The following is a 15,795-nucleotide window of genomic DNA, read 5'->3' on the forward strand; positions in this document are numbered from 1 at the left end:
TTCCCAGCCCTGCTTTCTCTGGTGGGCGCCCACTCAGAGGCAGTGCCGGGAAGAAGCCGAGCAGGGAAGCTGAGGTGCTGCCTCTGAGTGGACACCTGCTGGATGAGGCAGATTTGGGAAGTGCCAAACACTTGTTCGTTTGAAGGACAAACCAGTACGAACCGCCAAATTGGTGGTTCGTGCCCATCCCTAATAGAGACCAAGGTGAAGATCATCCATGCTATTGTATTCCTGATTACCATGTATGGGTGTGAAAACTGAACAATGAAGAACGCTGAAAGGGAAAAAAATGATTTGTTTGAAATATGGCGCTGGAGAGAGCTGCACGGATATCCAAGTTTGCCAGAAAGATAAACAAATGGATCCTAGATTAAATCCAGCCTGAACTTTCTCTGCAAGCAGAAAATGAAAAATCTGAGTTGTCATACTTTGGCTACATTATCGCTGGAAAACACAATAATGCTAGGAAGAGTTGAAGGCAACAGGAAAAGAGGAAGGGCAAATATAAGATGGTGTGACTTCATAAAGAAAGGCACAGATTTGAGGTTATAAGAGCTGAGCAGGGCTGTTAAGTACAGGACATTTTGGAGATCATGCATTCATAGGATCACCATAAGTCAGAAGTGATTTGGAGGCATGTAATAACGAAAATTTATAGATAGGATCCAGACTTGACCCTATGGATTAGATTAGACCCATCAAGATCAGTGAATTGCGTGTCAGATCTGACTTCTGTGGGCAATTGCAGGACACTCGCTACTCATGGAAGGTGCCTGCAGTGAATATCCAGGTTAGTCCTGCTCTATGCTACAGCCCATTACATCTCTACTAAGTCTCTGCATAATATTTCCTAGGGACTACAAAGGTTGCTATGGAAACAAGTAAGAGGGAAGTTCCATTCCACCAGTCCAGTTGGGATCTTAAACCCATCATCCTTAGTGGGAAATCAAAACTACTGTATCCCCTTTTTTCTGAAGTTGTATTTATTTATTTATTTATTTATTTATTTATTTATTTATTTATTTATTTATTTATTTATTTACTTACTTACTTACTTACTTACTTACTTACTTACTTACTTACTTACTTACTTACTTACTTACTTACTTACTTACTTACTTATTTATTTATTTGATTTATACCCCGCCCATCTGGTCTAAAAGACCACTCTAGGCGGCTTCCAATATAGTAAAAACTGAAATAATACAAAAAACACAAACAATTACATAAATCATATTGTAACTAGAGGGAAGGCCTGAATGTATAGCCACGTTTTTAATTGACTTTTAAAAGTGTCCAAAGTGGGGGCTGCGTGGATCTCAGCAGGGAGATTATTCCAGAGGCGAGGAGCCACCGCCGAGAAGGCCCGGTTTCGTGTCCTTTCTTTCCGGGCCTCCCTTGTCGTTAGGCTCCTCAGCCTCACCTCCTGGCTCGTGTGAGTGATCCGAGTAGATCTAGGTGGGAGCAGGCGTTCTGTCAAGTTCTGTCAAGTATGTGTGCTACCATGATTTCTACCTCACTCTGGAGTCTCCCTTTACAGAGTACTTAGTATTTCAGATCTGAATACAGGTACACAAACATTTAAACTGGTCATAACTAGAGATGGGGGTATTCGTATTCCTATTCGAATACGAATATCCCTGCACAGGTGGCATTAACAAGGGTCCAGCCCCATGGGGCCAGACGGTCCACTCACCGATCTGCTGTGCACGCGTACTGCATGATTCTTCTAATCGATCTGCAGAGCACTATCCACTTGCCACTCCTGGCGGGAGGACAGGCCTTGCTGCAAGGTCGAAGAGTGGCAAGAGGTTCGCGCACTGTGGGTCGATTGAGCGGTCCGTAACCATGGCAAATCACTGAGTGGACCGTCCGGCCCCATTGGGATGGACCCTCGTTAATGCCACCTGTGCAGGGATATTCATATACGAATACCCCCATCTCTAGTCATAAGCAACTTTTCTTGTTAATTTAAATGGGTCTGCTTTGAGTCTGGCATCCAACCACAACTCAACTAGGAGTGGGAATTCTTATCTTAAGGTAATGGAATTCTCAGCTTATTCATGTTATTTTCTGGTTATGAGCATGCTATCTGAGAACCCATCTCATTCCCCTCTTAGAACTCCTCGCACAAATTTCTCTTTCTCCCTTTATGGGTCCTTGCCATGTGTATAAAAGAAACTTAAATAAAGCAGAGCAGACTATGTGTTGCACCTAATTCCAGAGAAAAACAATTAAGGTCTTGAATGGCAACAGTTTTGTCCCTCCAATAAAAGAGTAGATAATAATGTGTTTTTTAAAGCAGTAGAAGGGAACAAATATGTGAAGGCAGTTGATTACCTTACCCCTTACAGTCCAGTCTCTTCTACAAGGAGAACAGGGTCATATCATTAACCTTGAACTCTAGAGCAGTCATTCACAGGGTGGGGGAGCCAGTTTTGAAGGGGGCCACAGACTGGAAACAATCCTTTACAAACCACCTTATAGCATTCATTATGCAATTTATACAATCCTGATTTGGCCTATATTTCTTTCATATTGTATTTATCCTCCCTCCGTCTCACACACACACACACACACACACACACACACTCAGAGAGAGAGAGAGAGAGAGAGAGAATATCAGATTTTGCCATTTCTTGGCATGCAGGAAGATTTTCCTTTGAAGGAGCAATTTTGCTCCCGTACAAAATAAGAGCTCATTTATGAACAAAGAAGGGAAGAATGATCAGACAATATGTTGAGAGAACCCAGAAAAAAAATGTAGAGAATTGTTGATCATTTAGCCCATCCTCAAGCTATACAAAAGCAAACTGAGACAGATACACAACTCTCCATCATAGGGAACACCGTGAGCATCCACCTTGTGTAACACCAGGTGTGAACAGCTGATAAGCAAATTCAAAGCCTTTCCTCTGGTTTCTACAGGTTCTTTAATTTTAAACCAAACAGCTCTTCAATCTTGAAAGCCTTCAAACAGAGGGCTCCTACAAGTTCAAAACCAGCACTCCAAAATAGAAGACAAGGCCACCGTAGCGCAAAAGCGTCATTTCCAGGGCTAAACTGAATGTGATTATGTCTGATACAAGCAATACTGCTATCCCCATTTGATCCATCCACTGAACCTTTCACTGCCTGATGCGGGACACAGCAGCATTCTTTCCTAAATCTGTGATGGCGCAGCTTGTACCACCACTATTTGTGAGATGACCAAAAGGAAAGGAAAGCAAAGTTCTCTTCCTTAAAAGAAAACAGACTCAAAGAACTGTGGGCACCCAGCATGGATATCCATGCACAAAATCCTGAGTCCTTCACAAGCAAGCACAGAAGAACTATTCAGGCTGATGTTTGAGAGTAAAGCACAGCACTCGTCTTAGGTGCCCTTCTTCACTGCCTGAATGGAGTCAGATGAGGAATAATGATGGGCAGAAAGCAAGAACAGTAGCTGCAAACATGAGAAGATAACCTCTTTGCTGTCCTCTCCCTCCTTGTTACCAGTTTAATTGCCGTGTAAACTCAGCATGAAAGTCAAAGGCACAAAACCCCTGAGACCACCAAAACACCTGCCATGTTCAGGGGCCAACCAGCAACCCAAGAAGTGTTGAACATGCTGCAGAAGGACGTTTCAATATGAAACTGAAGGCAAGGATACCTCTTAGATAGGTAAGGAGTCACCCACCTGGGAATTCTTTAGAAGCAACTATACTGCATTCCCATTTAATATACTCTGCATCAGTAAGAACATCATGAGAAGCCATGTAGCTGTTCTTTCCCAGGTGGTGAGGAACACCCCTGATCAATTTATGTGAGTGGGAAGAGGAATACTGAAGGTCATCTCAGATAGTTCAGCCTTCCTCATTTTTGCTTCTGTATACACACCCACACCCATTTGTAATACCTACAGAAAGAACATCTTGGCAGGACTGGATAACAAGTGGTAGCTCCAAGCAAAGCCAAGACAGAACCAGTGTGCTGGTAAGTTGCTTTTTTTTTTCTGCTTCAAATCTTAGGGACAGAAGTTTAAATCCATCATCCCCCAGTGGGGAAAGATAACTCTCCCCTCTTTGCTGAAGCTTCTACTCAGTCCCCACTGAGCATTCTTTCAAACATCAGCACATATGTACCAGTCCGTAGGGGATTTTTGATGTTCTCTTAGAATGTCAAGGGGAACTAATTTACTTTTGGGATAAGAAGTTCTTTGCCTTCCTCTCCTTGTTTGTAAACAATTAAATTGCCCTATATAGTAAGCATACAAGTCAAAGGACAGATTGTGTGTGTGTTCGTGTGTGTGTTCGTGTATGTGTGTGTGTGTGTGAGTGTGAGTGTGTGTGAGAGAGAGAATGTTTGTCTTTTGTTGATGCCACTGCCATAATCTGAGTGAGACAGAGAAAACATTCACAATAGCCTTCGTTCATTTAATATCCTTTATTTTAAGTATTCATAGTTGAATGAATGAATCTAAAAGCCAGTTTTTTGTTATTCCTTCAATAACATCACTGCTATTAAAACTTTTTCCATTCTCTACTAAAATCTGCAATGGCACACTAGCCACAAACTGTCAGGATATTGTAATTTTTGTAGGCCTGAACCTGGATTAAATGTGTTATTAATGAACTGCCATTATGAACAGATGTGTGACTGCTGAGTCGCTGTGACTGATGAAGAGATGATGCAATGTCTGAAAATGAGAAGACACCCAGGTGCAGAAGATGAAGTAATGTGTCCTGTGATTGGACTGAAGAAGCTTTGTAAATGTATATAAGAGAACAGAGTGCACATAACTTTTTCTTCTCTCTCTATCACTTGCTGCTATCCTCTATGCCAGTTTGTCTGATGATTGCCTGCCACGTTGAAGTGCTGCCAGTCTGTATATTTGTACATTTTGTATAATACACGTGTCTTGCTAAAGAAGAAGAACGTGTCTGTGTCTTCAATTAACTCTGCATATTTTCCTGTCGTTAAACCAGACACAAACCTGCTCCACTGTGCGTCTGATCAAAGCTGTATACAGTAGACTTCTTTGACAAGGATGTGGAACCTTCGACCTACCACATGATGAGACAACAACACTCGCAGTCCCTCACCATAAATTATACTAATGAGATAAAGGGCAATAGTAGGTCAAAACAAATTGACAGGTTTCCCATATCTGCTGTTGTAAACCAGAACTTTTTTATATCAAATGTGTATATAATCTTCCGCTACCATCCCACCCTTCCCAGATTAAAATCAAGATAATTTTTTTAAAAAAACATCCTGAATCCTTAAAAAAGAGCATGGAATGCCAGAACTATAATGTACAAAGAGAGAACTGCTCACCTTCCTGGTACCCCAGGAAAATCTATCCCCCAGTCACACAGAGAACTGGTTTACTTTGGAGTCACTTAGTACAGTGGTCCCCAACCTTGGGCCTCCAGCTGTTCTTGGACTAACCTCTGCTGACCAGGATTTCTGGGAGTTGAAGTCCAAGAACATCTGGAGGCCCAAGGTTGGGGACCACTGACTTAATAGACTGGCGTTGGCAGAAACAAGGTGAACTTAGAAAATGAGGGGTTTGCACTCACACAGTTCTTTGTGAGTGTAGAAAAAAAACAGCCAGTTTGATCCCTCAGTCAATGTATTCAATTCCCCTCAACATGTACTGTGGAAGACGTGATGCAAGCTGCCCAAAATGCTCTTGATGTTGCTTGTTAGTGAGTGAAAATTATCAAATATATTGATTAATTGTACTGTGGTGCTTCTAACATGAACTGAGGGGGGGGGGGAAGCTGAAAACTGAATCATAAAGCAATATTTCCATATTTACTGTATTGTAAGGGATTACAGAAAGCAACAAAAACCACTGCCAAGGTTCAAAAACCACCATATATTTTTATCATTTATTTCCTTATCTAGCAATAAATCACATGGATCGAGGATACATTTCAGTCCTGTTCCTTGCTAGACTTGTCAGCTTTAAGGACCCGCATCTCAAGGCAGACACGCTCATACAAGTACTCCACGCAGTCATAATTACAAAGACTGCTCAGCTACAGCACAAGGAAAGAAAGATGATAGAAGAGCAGCTCTTAGGTGAAGATTAATGAGTGGACGTATTGAAACAGAGCCCTGCCAAAGGCCTTTGTGGAAACCGAACATTCTTTTAATACTGTATGTTTCACTGACAGAAACACCCCAGTCTTTTCTCAGTTTGACCTTCGACAATTTTGGAAGTTCAAATGGGTGCAGCATTTGCTAATGATCTGCCACCCTTACTAGAGTTGGAGTAACAGCTGGGAATCAAGATGGATGGTGGGAGAGGAAAATCAGTAGTTCATTTGAAAAGGGTGGATTTTACTCTTTCGATGATGGATGGGACCTATCTTTGTTATGTTATCTGTGATCTTCCTTTATTGTCAAGCCATACACTGCTCGCCAAGAAGGAAGCATCTACAATGTTTTCAAGACCCTACTCTGCTTAAATACAAAGAGTCATTTCGATTCCTTCTTTGAAAAGGAGAGGGGGGAGGGATTGGATTTTGTTCATTTGTTTTTCCTTTTGACCGAGTACATACATGAATAAAGCTGACATTCATAATGAAAACTAGTGTGGGCCAAGCAATATCCATAACTACCTTCAAGCTGTTCCAACTTAAGGTGCCATGATTTCAGTCCCTTGATAAAATGGTGTGCTGCTTTCCTCAGTGCACCTTGTGTCTGAGCTCATATAAAGGCAAGACTAAAAGCCAAGCACCTGATCAAAGGCCAAGCTTACTTTAATGGACAGGAAGGTCCATGAGGGAGCAGGCAATAGCTGAGGTGACTAGTTCCAAACCATGCAGAGTTTTAAAAGAGTTTCAGTACCTGAAATTGAACACAGAACCAAACTGACAATTATTGCTGTTAGGAGATTTAATCAGTGTTGAGTTCCAGATATATAACTAGCAGCAGTTGGGACCCTCAGAAGTTTTCTGGACTTTTTTCAAAGGCAACCCACATACAAAATAACATTACACTAATCCAAAATTTGGAAAAGTTACATTTTTATTACAATTCCCAGAATGCCCCAGCCAGGAGCCCACTGGCCGTGCTAGCAAAGAGATTCTGAGAGTTATTTTATTTTATTATTTTATTTTATTTTATTATTAAGCCTCTGGAACAATCTCCCTCCGGAGATCCGCGTGGCCCCTACGCTGGGCATCTTTAAAACCCAAATGAAAACATAGTTGTTCATTCAGGCCTTCCCTCCAGCCAACTCTTGATTTTTTTTTATTACTTTTCCCTATCCTTTATTTCATTGTAGCTATTACTGAATTATTATGTACTTGCCTGTGTTTTATTGTCTGATTTTGTATTGGAAGCCGCCTAGAGTGGTCTGGTAGTCCAGATAGGCGGGGTATGAATCAAATAAATAAATACATAAATAAAAATAATTTGCCCTCAATTCTTCCAGATTCTGAACTAAGTTAGGGCATGGGTAATGGAGGTCATCTGGTTCTTCTCCAGAGAAGAACAGACCTAGCAACCCAGAATTGTTAACAGCACTCTTCATCATTCCAGTTAAAGAAAATGTAAAGTGAAGAACTGCCCCTTAATGAAGGGATATGGATTGTGGAGAGCTTCAGATATGGTTGGACGGCAACTCCCATCAGCCAACAGTGAATGATGATAACACTTACAGTTCAGTAACATCTGGAGCAGCGATTTTCAACAGGGGAGCATAGTGTCTCCTGAGGAGCCCTGACACATTGGAAGGGAATCACAGACTCGTAACAATTTTTCACACACTACCTTATAAGGTTTTTTATGTGACTTGTCCAGCTCTAATTCAGCCTATATTTCTTTCATATTGTGTTTATGGTAGTGGCCAAAAAAAGATTAAGAGTTGCAGATCTAGAGGGCGCCATAGTTCACCTAACAGTATACAATACTTTCTCCTTCGAGAGGAGCTCTTGCAGGCTCTTCAAGACCGCAAGGATTTCTGAACAATGTTCTTATCTGAAGTGGGAGGTGTTTAAAGAATGTTTAGATAGCAGAAAGACTCACTATTCTGGGAACTAATTGAATACTTTGGTAGGAAAAAAATCTATCTGTCACTAGGAGGGTAGACATTGAGACTTACAAATGCATCAGGATCTTAAATGAAGGTATTTCTTCAAATGAGTGAATCGTCTACCATAAATGAAAGTCCATTCGTGTAGAAACCAGTTGCTAGGGAAACTCAGCCAAAATCCTGTTGACATAAATTTGTGTTATATAACCTGGATTGGGCAGCAGAAGTATCTCATTTAAAAGAATTTTAAACTTCTTATCCCCCTCCTTTTAGATTCTGAGGTCCCTGGGGCTCCTTTTTGACCACTGGAAGCCATTGGGACATGGGGAGGAACTTTTACTGTTAAAAGCTTCCTCCCAGTTCCTGATGCTCCCAGGGCATAAAGGAGTCCCAGGGAGCCCAGAACCTAAAAGGAGGGAGATAATAAGCTTTTATTTATTTCAAATTAAATGTTTCCCATATCTGGTCCAGCTTATGGCACATAAAGTTACACCAACAGGATTTTGCCCACTATGTAGTATATTGAAAGACTGATGCTGACAGTGATAGGGACAAGGACAATAATGATGGATTTTCACAGAGAAGTATTTAGTCAGGTGAGCTCCCTTCTGGAGTGATACAGCTCAGATATGAGTTAGTATGTTAATAGGAACTAAGCCTCTCTCTCCCATTATGCTACAGGCATGTCTATCTATGCAATGAGGAAATTTTAAAATCTCAAAGGATCATCAGCCTCCAGCTATTCCTGGCAATCTCCTACCAAGGCTGATATTTTTATTGCCCTGATTACATTGTTTTGTTTGAAAGAAGTCCTGGAAGTAGATAGATTTAGTTGAATAGAGGAGAGATAACACTGATTTCTTTTTAAAAAAAAAAAGCTATATGAGGAAGGCAAGAAGGAAACAACACAAAAGACTCTATTGAATTATATTAGAGAATCTTCTGAATACATCAGCTGATAATATGAACAATAATACAAGGATAGAGCAATTCTGTGCCATCCTCACAGCTCAGCCAATATCTCAGGGGTCTCACAGACAGTCAACCTGAATATTTAAGCCTTTCACACATAGAAGCCTGCAATACATAATTTGTTCTCCTTCTTAAATGTTTTTAAGGATTCTCCTTTTAGTCAGATGCAGGGATAACTTTCATTAATCACAGGACAAATTATGCCTATGAATAGGCTGCAAATACAGGAATTTAAACTCTTCAGAAAAATCTTCTTTTCATTATTCCTGAAAGGCTGAGTGCCTTAACATAATGTAATCACAAAATGCCCTAAAAATTGTAAACAAAGCTAATTTCTTTGTAACCAATTCAGTATGTCTCAGATGATCTATTCTTTTTTCAAAGCACATATTCATCTAGGCAATAGCACTGAAAACTAATTACAGCTGGTGTAGTCATCCAAAATAACACCTCTTATTTAATCGTCCCAGGGACAAAACATTCCATGCGCATGCAACTTATTTCAGGATCTATAATTTTTGATGACTGTCTATCTGCCTCCTTCCTATAACCTCTAAATGTATTGAGGTTGCATAGATAACAATTTCAGCAATATTTTTACCTGAAGCTCACTTTTAGATAAGCTTCGAGCCAATTTTCTGTCTTTTCTCTCTTTTTTTTTCATTAAAATTAATTTTAAAACAGATTTGCCCAGGATAAGGTAAAATCCAGTAATGAGTTAGGACAGTATATGCATAGTGTTTCTGGATCATAGCAATTATTTTTCTGCATCAGTTTGTAGCAGTGCTGGGGCAAGTAATTGTGTGGCGTCTAAAATCCAGACAGCATACAGAACACAGTAGCTCATCACTTCATCTTCAGTGTTATATTCTAGCAACTAGTGGTTTAAAGTCTTTGAGAGTTCTTGCACATGGGACATTTCAACCTTTTTAAGTTCTCCTTCAAGCATGAACGACAACAGGAATCCCCCTGAAATCCAAACAACAGTCCCCTTATCCCCACTTCACACTACTTTTTTTGCTTCTTTTCCTGGACATTTTTATCCCTCACCAAACCACTAGCTATTTTTTTTTATAAAAAAAATGTTGTGGGGGTAAAGTTTCACTATGTGACTCTTCTCTTCATGCTTTAATTTTGTTGTTATCTGTTGTTGTTGTTTTAAAGGAGAGGAGGAGAACTATGGCATTTGCCTCACAACTGGGGAGATCAGAGAAATCAAAGAGAGAGAGAGAAAGTTGCACTGTAGCTTTTTTTTTTTCTTTGTCACGTCCCCTTTAAGATACTTTATAGGGAAAGAAGCATCAGGTACACAACAACATCCAGTAGTAAGTCACAATTAAAATAGATCCATTGAATTAGCAGGGTTTTGGTGAGTCAACACTTATAAGCTCCATTCATGAGTTTACATGGGTTTACTGTTGCTGTGACTTACTACTGATTTTCGGGCAATGAAAGAACAGTAGGATGCTCAGGAGGCAGCAGGTCTTCCTCTCCCCTTGATGCAAGATGGGTGTTGGATTTATCTTTTGTTTCCACAAGTAAGTGACTTGCATTTCTATGGCTCCAGTATGGAACATGGGACAGCAAATCCTGTAATTTTAAGTAGGTTTACATTCTTGTAGGATAAAGCAGAACACAGCAATACAAATGGCTCCATTTGGGACAGTCCTAAATTTAGCATTTCTGTTTAGGTATGCTTGCTGGATAGCTCAGTGACTTACGTATTAGACTGCAAAGCCAGAGGTTGGGAGTTCAGTCCCCAGAAAAGCCACCCTGTGTAGCCTTGGGCAAGCTATACAGTCCCAGGGCGCTCCCAGAAGAAGGGAATGGTAAATCTCTTCTGAGTATTTTCTACTTGGAAAACTCTTAAAAGGATCACCATAAGTCAAAGTTGGCTTGACAGCACACTATTATTATTATGGCTTATAATCATTAATATGGCTATCGTCCTCTGTCTAAATTTATCCTATAGCTAAATCTATTCTCCATGAATTTGGCTAATCTTCTTCCCAAGTAATCTAAGCCAGTGGCCCTCACCATATCTTATTGCAGTAAATTTCACAAACGAAATGCAAATTATGGGGAAAAATCTTTCCTTTGTCTTGAATTGCCATGCCCTATCTGGCTGAGTCCCCTTCAGAAAATGAAGGTGAGGGTGGCCTGCTTCAGCATGAGGAAACCAAAGATGAGAACGTTCTTGAGGTCCCAGCTGGGAGTCCCTTCCAAGGACCTCAGGAGATGGAGAAGGTGGCTTACTCTGCCAAAGGAGAACCCATCCTTATGATGGCAGTTTGATGAATGAAGATTCTCCCTGCCCTAAAGAACACTGAAAATTCCAGGTGTTAGAAGTGTTTTAGATTTTGAATCAGAGAATTAAGTCTGAAAGAAGCTTTGCTAGGCAATCTATTGGTTAACAGAATAAATGGCTGTGGTGTTCCTGGGGGCTTTGAAACTCAGCTTATTCTATTCCCTTCAGCAATAGAGGAGGCAGAAGATTAAGCTCAAAGAAATTAAATTAAATTAAATGAGGTTTCTTTAGGAAACCATTTGATAGAAAATCTTATGCTAAACAAAACAGAAGACCATGTCTCAAAGCCCGAGCACATGGTCCAGAGAAGAGAAGTTTGGCACACTCTTAAGAAGGAGATGTTAACAACCTGGGAGATCAAAAAAGAGGAGACAGGAAGTAGGCGCAACTCTTTAGTAGGCACAACAGGACAGTGGAGACAGCCCGGAAAAGGAATAGTTGCAACCTTCTCTTACTTCCAGAATGCCCTATTGGGCATCCATGGGGAGAAGTACAAAGGAGGTGATGTTCTGGAAGATCCTTCCAACAAGAAGGAAAGAGTCCCAGGTTGCAGTGAATAAATACTACTCTTCTAGCCAAGCCCAGACTGCAGAAAGCAGTGTTTGTAATTTCATTCTGCTCTGGCCTCCTTACATTGCATCAGCCTACACTCCTGTTTGTCAGTTTTGACTGTCATGAATCTGCTCCTGCTTGCTCTTTCTTGGCCCTGTCAGATGCGTATGTACATGATTTATGACTTAACTGACTACTTGGTTCTCTTTCATGAGTCCCCTCTTGCACATCTCTTGAAACCCAGCTGACTATTCTATGTGACCTGGACTGGCTGTTGCCTCCCTTTCAATTCTCTTTACAAATGCTGGCTGCTTTAGAAGAACATTTGCATGAATTCCATGAATATCCATGCTATTTGATCACAACAATTTGTGATATTGATGGATTATTGTTTGCCCACTTTCTCTACCACATCATGCTGAGTCTCAATACTTGCTCATTACCCTAGTTCAGAAATCTGTGCATGGATCCAAAACACCCAGAAATGTTGAGATTTTTTAAAGGCTTATTATGTACACTACATTGTGCACTGTGCTGAAGTACAGTAAAATTAGTTCACCGACAACTGTTGAATGTCAAAAATTCATGTGTTTTACCATATTTTTACCCAAGAGAAAAGTAACAGATTATAATGCCAGCCCCAGTGCTCGACTATTCTTGATCACCTTGGTAGAGGAAAAGGTTTGGAGTGATGGTTGTTCATGGAAGGAACAGGAAAAGTGTAGGGTACAGGTATGGGAACCGTACCCTCAAAATAGGGTCACTACTTTGGGTGTCACCTTAAACATCTGGACTGAAATCTGGAATTGATTCAATGCTCTTGCAACATAAAACTCATCAGTGGTACTGCACTGGCATTAATGTGCCTTTGAAGTTAGGAATGGAGGAATCACCTCAAACTGCAGGTTGTTTTCATGTTCAGTCCATTCAGATGAGGTTGTTACAGGTGTCTAAGACAGCTGTCTAAGACTGTGATGAGACTGATGCAATGCAGTGCAGTTTTTTCTCTGCAGGAACCTTCCTGCATTATTCCTTCTGACGACATGCAGATGACAAGGATTTAAGATCGGACTACTTCCTCTAACCTTCTTCCCCTTCCACCTTCTTACTTCTTATCCAATGTGAAGAAAGCTCTCTTAAAAGCTTAAAAATGGAAAATTGACCTCCCAACTTCTGGCTCTTCAGCCAGATGCGTTATTCATTGAGCTCTGTCTTTACTTCACTGGCTAGAGAGGCAAATAAAACTTCTTTATTTATGCACATTTCGCCTTATATTCTGGGTTCTTAATGTGCTTGCTTGTTTGTTTTTCAAGGCCGGGAATTCAGATAATAGAGTTGCCAGCTCAACAGCATCCCATCCCTTGCAGTTTTAGGACCAAATTTTGAGACCAGACGATAGATCCTTGTTCATCAATCTGGGCACTGTGGAGCTAAAGGGGATCAGAAGAAGACATTCCTCAAAGTCCCAGAAATAATAATCGCTAGATGCCAAGGCTGGCCTCTCTTACCTAAAGTAAGCTCCAAAATGGATGCTGCAGCCTTTTAAATAAGCTTCAGGACATCTGGTTTCGCTTCAGTGTGTTGAGCTGCATTAGAGATGTAGTGGGTGAGGAACAACAGACATTTGTTTCAGTACCTGTGGAATTCCAAGGAAGCCCACCTGTCTTCTCTGTTAATCTTCTGTTGACAAGTTCTCCTTCTTTGAGTTCCTCTTTGATATTGATGGAGTGCTTTTATGGGGCCAGCTTGTCATTCCTGCTGCTAAGAAAGCCTTCCAGAAACTAACAGATTCAAAAGACCAGTTCCGTGTGTCAGTTGCATTTGTAACCAATGCTGGGAACCGCTCTCAGGACAGCAAAGCGAAAGAACTATGTGAAGCCCTTGGATTCAAGGTATCTCCTGAATAGGTAATCCTCTCCCACAGACCACTACATTATTTCCATCAGTTCTATGACAAGTGTGTGCTTGTCTGTGGACAAGGTCCCATGGAAGAAAATGCCAGGGACCTGGGATTCCACCACACCATTACCTTTGAAGAGGTGAGGAAAGCATTTCCTCTGCTGGACATGGTTGATCACAGCCAAAAGCCAAAAGAACGGTCTCCTCCACCCTCTGACTTCCCCACCATAGAAGGTATAATTCTGTTCAAGGAGCCTGTCCAAAAGGAGACCCATCTGAAGTTTATTGACATATTCCTGAGCAACAGGAATCTAGGGGTAGAATTAGCTACTATGCCATACCCACATCTGCTTATTCTGCCTTGCAACGTGGATCTCTTATTTATTTCTTTATTTATTTACAATATTTTTTAGCTGCACCATTGCCAGTGGCTTCTGGGCGGCGTACAACATTAAAACTTAAAAACATTAAAAACATTTTAAGAGACAGTATAAAATAACATATATTAAAATATTTCTTAAAACATTAAAATTAATTAATTAAAATGCTGGGTGAACAGAAAGGTCTTTGCCTGGCGCCGAAAGGCCAAGAGTGTCAGAGCCAGGCGGATCTCTCTAGGGAGGGTGTTCCAAAGTTGGGTATGGATAGCAGAAGCCAAGATTTGGTCATGGCACTTTTCTGGTGTGCTTGGAGAATATCTACAAGACAAATGACTGGCAAAGAGCTAACATGTCAAGCACTGATATGCAAACCCAGCATAGTCACCTACCGCTATGCTGAGCACGTGATCAAGCAAAAGATGGAGAGCTGTGGCTGGACATCTCCTTGTAATATGCTGAGGTGAAAGCAGTCCCGGGTGCATTTGGCAGGGAACCTAGGTCTATTCCTGGTCCAACAGGTTTTGAAAACCAGCAAAGAAATTCTACTCCCAAATGGTGAGGTGGACCCATGCACATACTCCCACTGACAGTCTCCCAGTCCTTGCCCATGTTCCTAGTTTTTGTGCGTGCTAAATTTGCACAAGCAGAAGATATATGCAAACCCTTGTATGCTGAGCCAAGGAGCACTGGAGCCACTTTGGAATGGATTGAGATGCATGCCCAGATTTAGGTGCTATCTGACAAACAAGAATTAGATTGTTCATCCAGTGGTGCTCACCATTAGAGTGGTCTCCCTACATGAAGATCCAGGAAAGCACATTAATTCCTTGAGACTATCAGCAAAAATTAGCTAAATTATGTATTCAGGAAGCATATGGCAGAGACAGCTCTGATTCAGAATATGTGAAGGATGGGTTGCCTATTTAGAATGCTAGCAAAAATTTCTCAAATGTGAACAGTGTGAATTAAAAGAAAGATTGACGAACCTTTAACCTAACACATTTGCTTTTTATACACAGGGAGTTGGGTATTTGAAATGGGTTTAAGTTCTCTGCCTGCATTTTAAAATGGGAGCTTCAGATGAGAACAGCGAAGTACATTCCAATTCAGGTTCTCTAAACTTTGGATGGTTTGCTCTGCTATATTACAAAGCTGAACAATTCATCTCATTGTCATGAAAAAAACAAAGCTGTTCTGAAGTCATTCCGGGTTATAAAGTTTTGAACAGAAGTATTAAGCAGAGGTGGGTTTTTTTCTTCTTTCATGCTAAAGCCAAGGCACTTAGACAGAAGTCACAGAACATCTTTTTGAATTTCTTGCCCTATTGATTGTGCCACCAGGCTTCATTATCATTATCTATCTTTTTGTCAGATTTAAGTACCCTCCTATTGAGAAGTGAACCTTTCTCAATTCAATACCTACCAGCAGGGGGAAAAGCCAATGAAAAACAGAAATTGTGTTGGATCTGGTGCCATCAAGTGATCCCAAGGTGACTGTATCATCTTCTGGCTATACACTGGAGGGAAGCGGGTGGAGATTTTTCCTGGTTGAGTTTATCCAACTGAAATAAAGTTGAGTTAAGTAGATCGAGCTTTTTAATCACTGCAAAGTAAACTGCACTGCAAAGTTAAAACAGTTCCCATTGCCTTCTT

At 40.8% G+C, this 15,795-nt stretch overlaps 1 long non-coding RNA gene and 1 pseudogene across 1 annotated transcript in view; one reads left to right on the top strand and one right to left on the bottom strand.

The window, feature by feature from the left end:
* LOC144587781 (uncharacterized) overlaps window positions 1-15,795 on the bottom strand; it is a 244,065-nt gene that overhangs the window by 49,477 nt on the left and 178,793 nt on the right. The window lies entirely within an intron of this gene.
* LOC110078074 (haloacid dehalogenase-like hydrolase domain-containing 5 pseudogene) lies at window positions 11,117-14,176 on the top strand (annotated as a pseudogene).

This window comes from Pogona vitticeps, chromosome 3 (genome assembly GCF_051106095.1).
Source record: "Pogona vitticeps strain Pit_001003342236 chromosome 3, PviZW2.1, whole genome shotgun sequence".
NCBI classification, from domain to species: domain Eukaryota; kingdom Metazoa; phylum Chordata; class Lepidosauria; order Squamata; family Agamidae; genus Pogona; species Pogona vitticeps.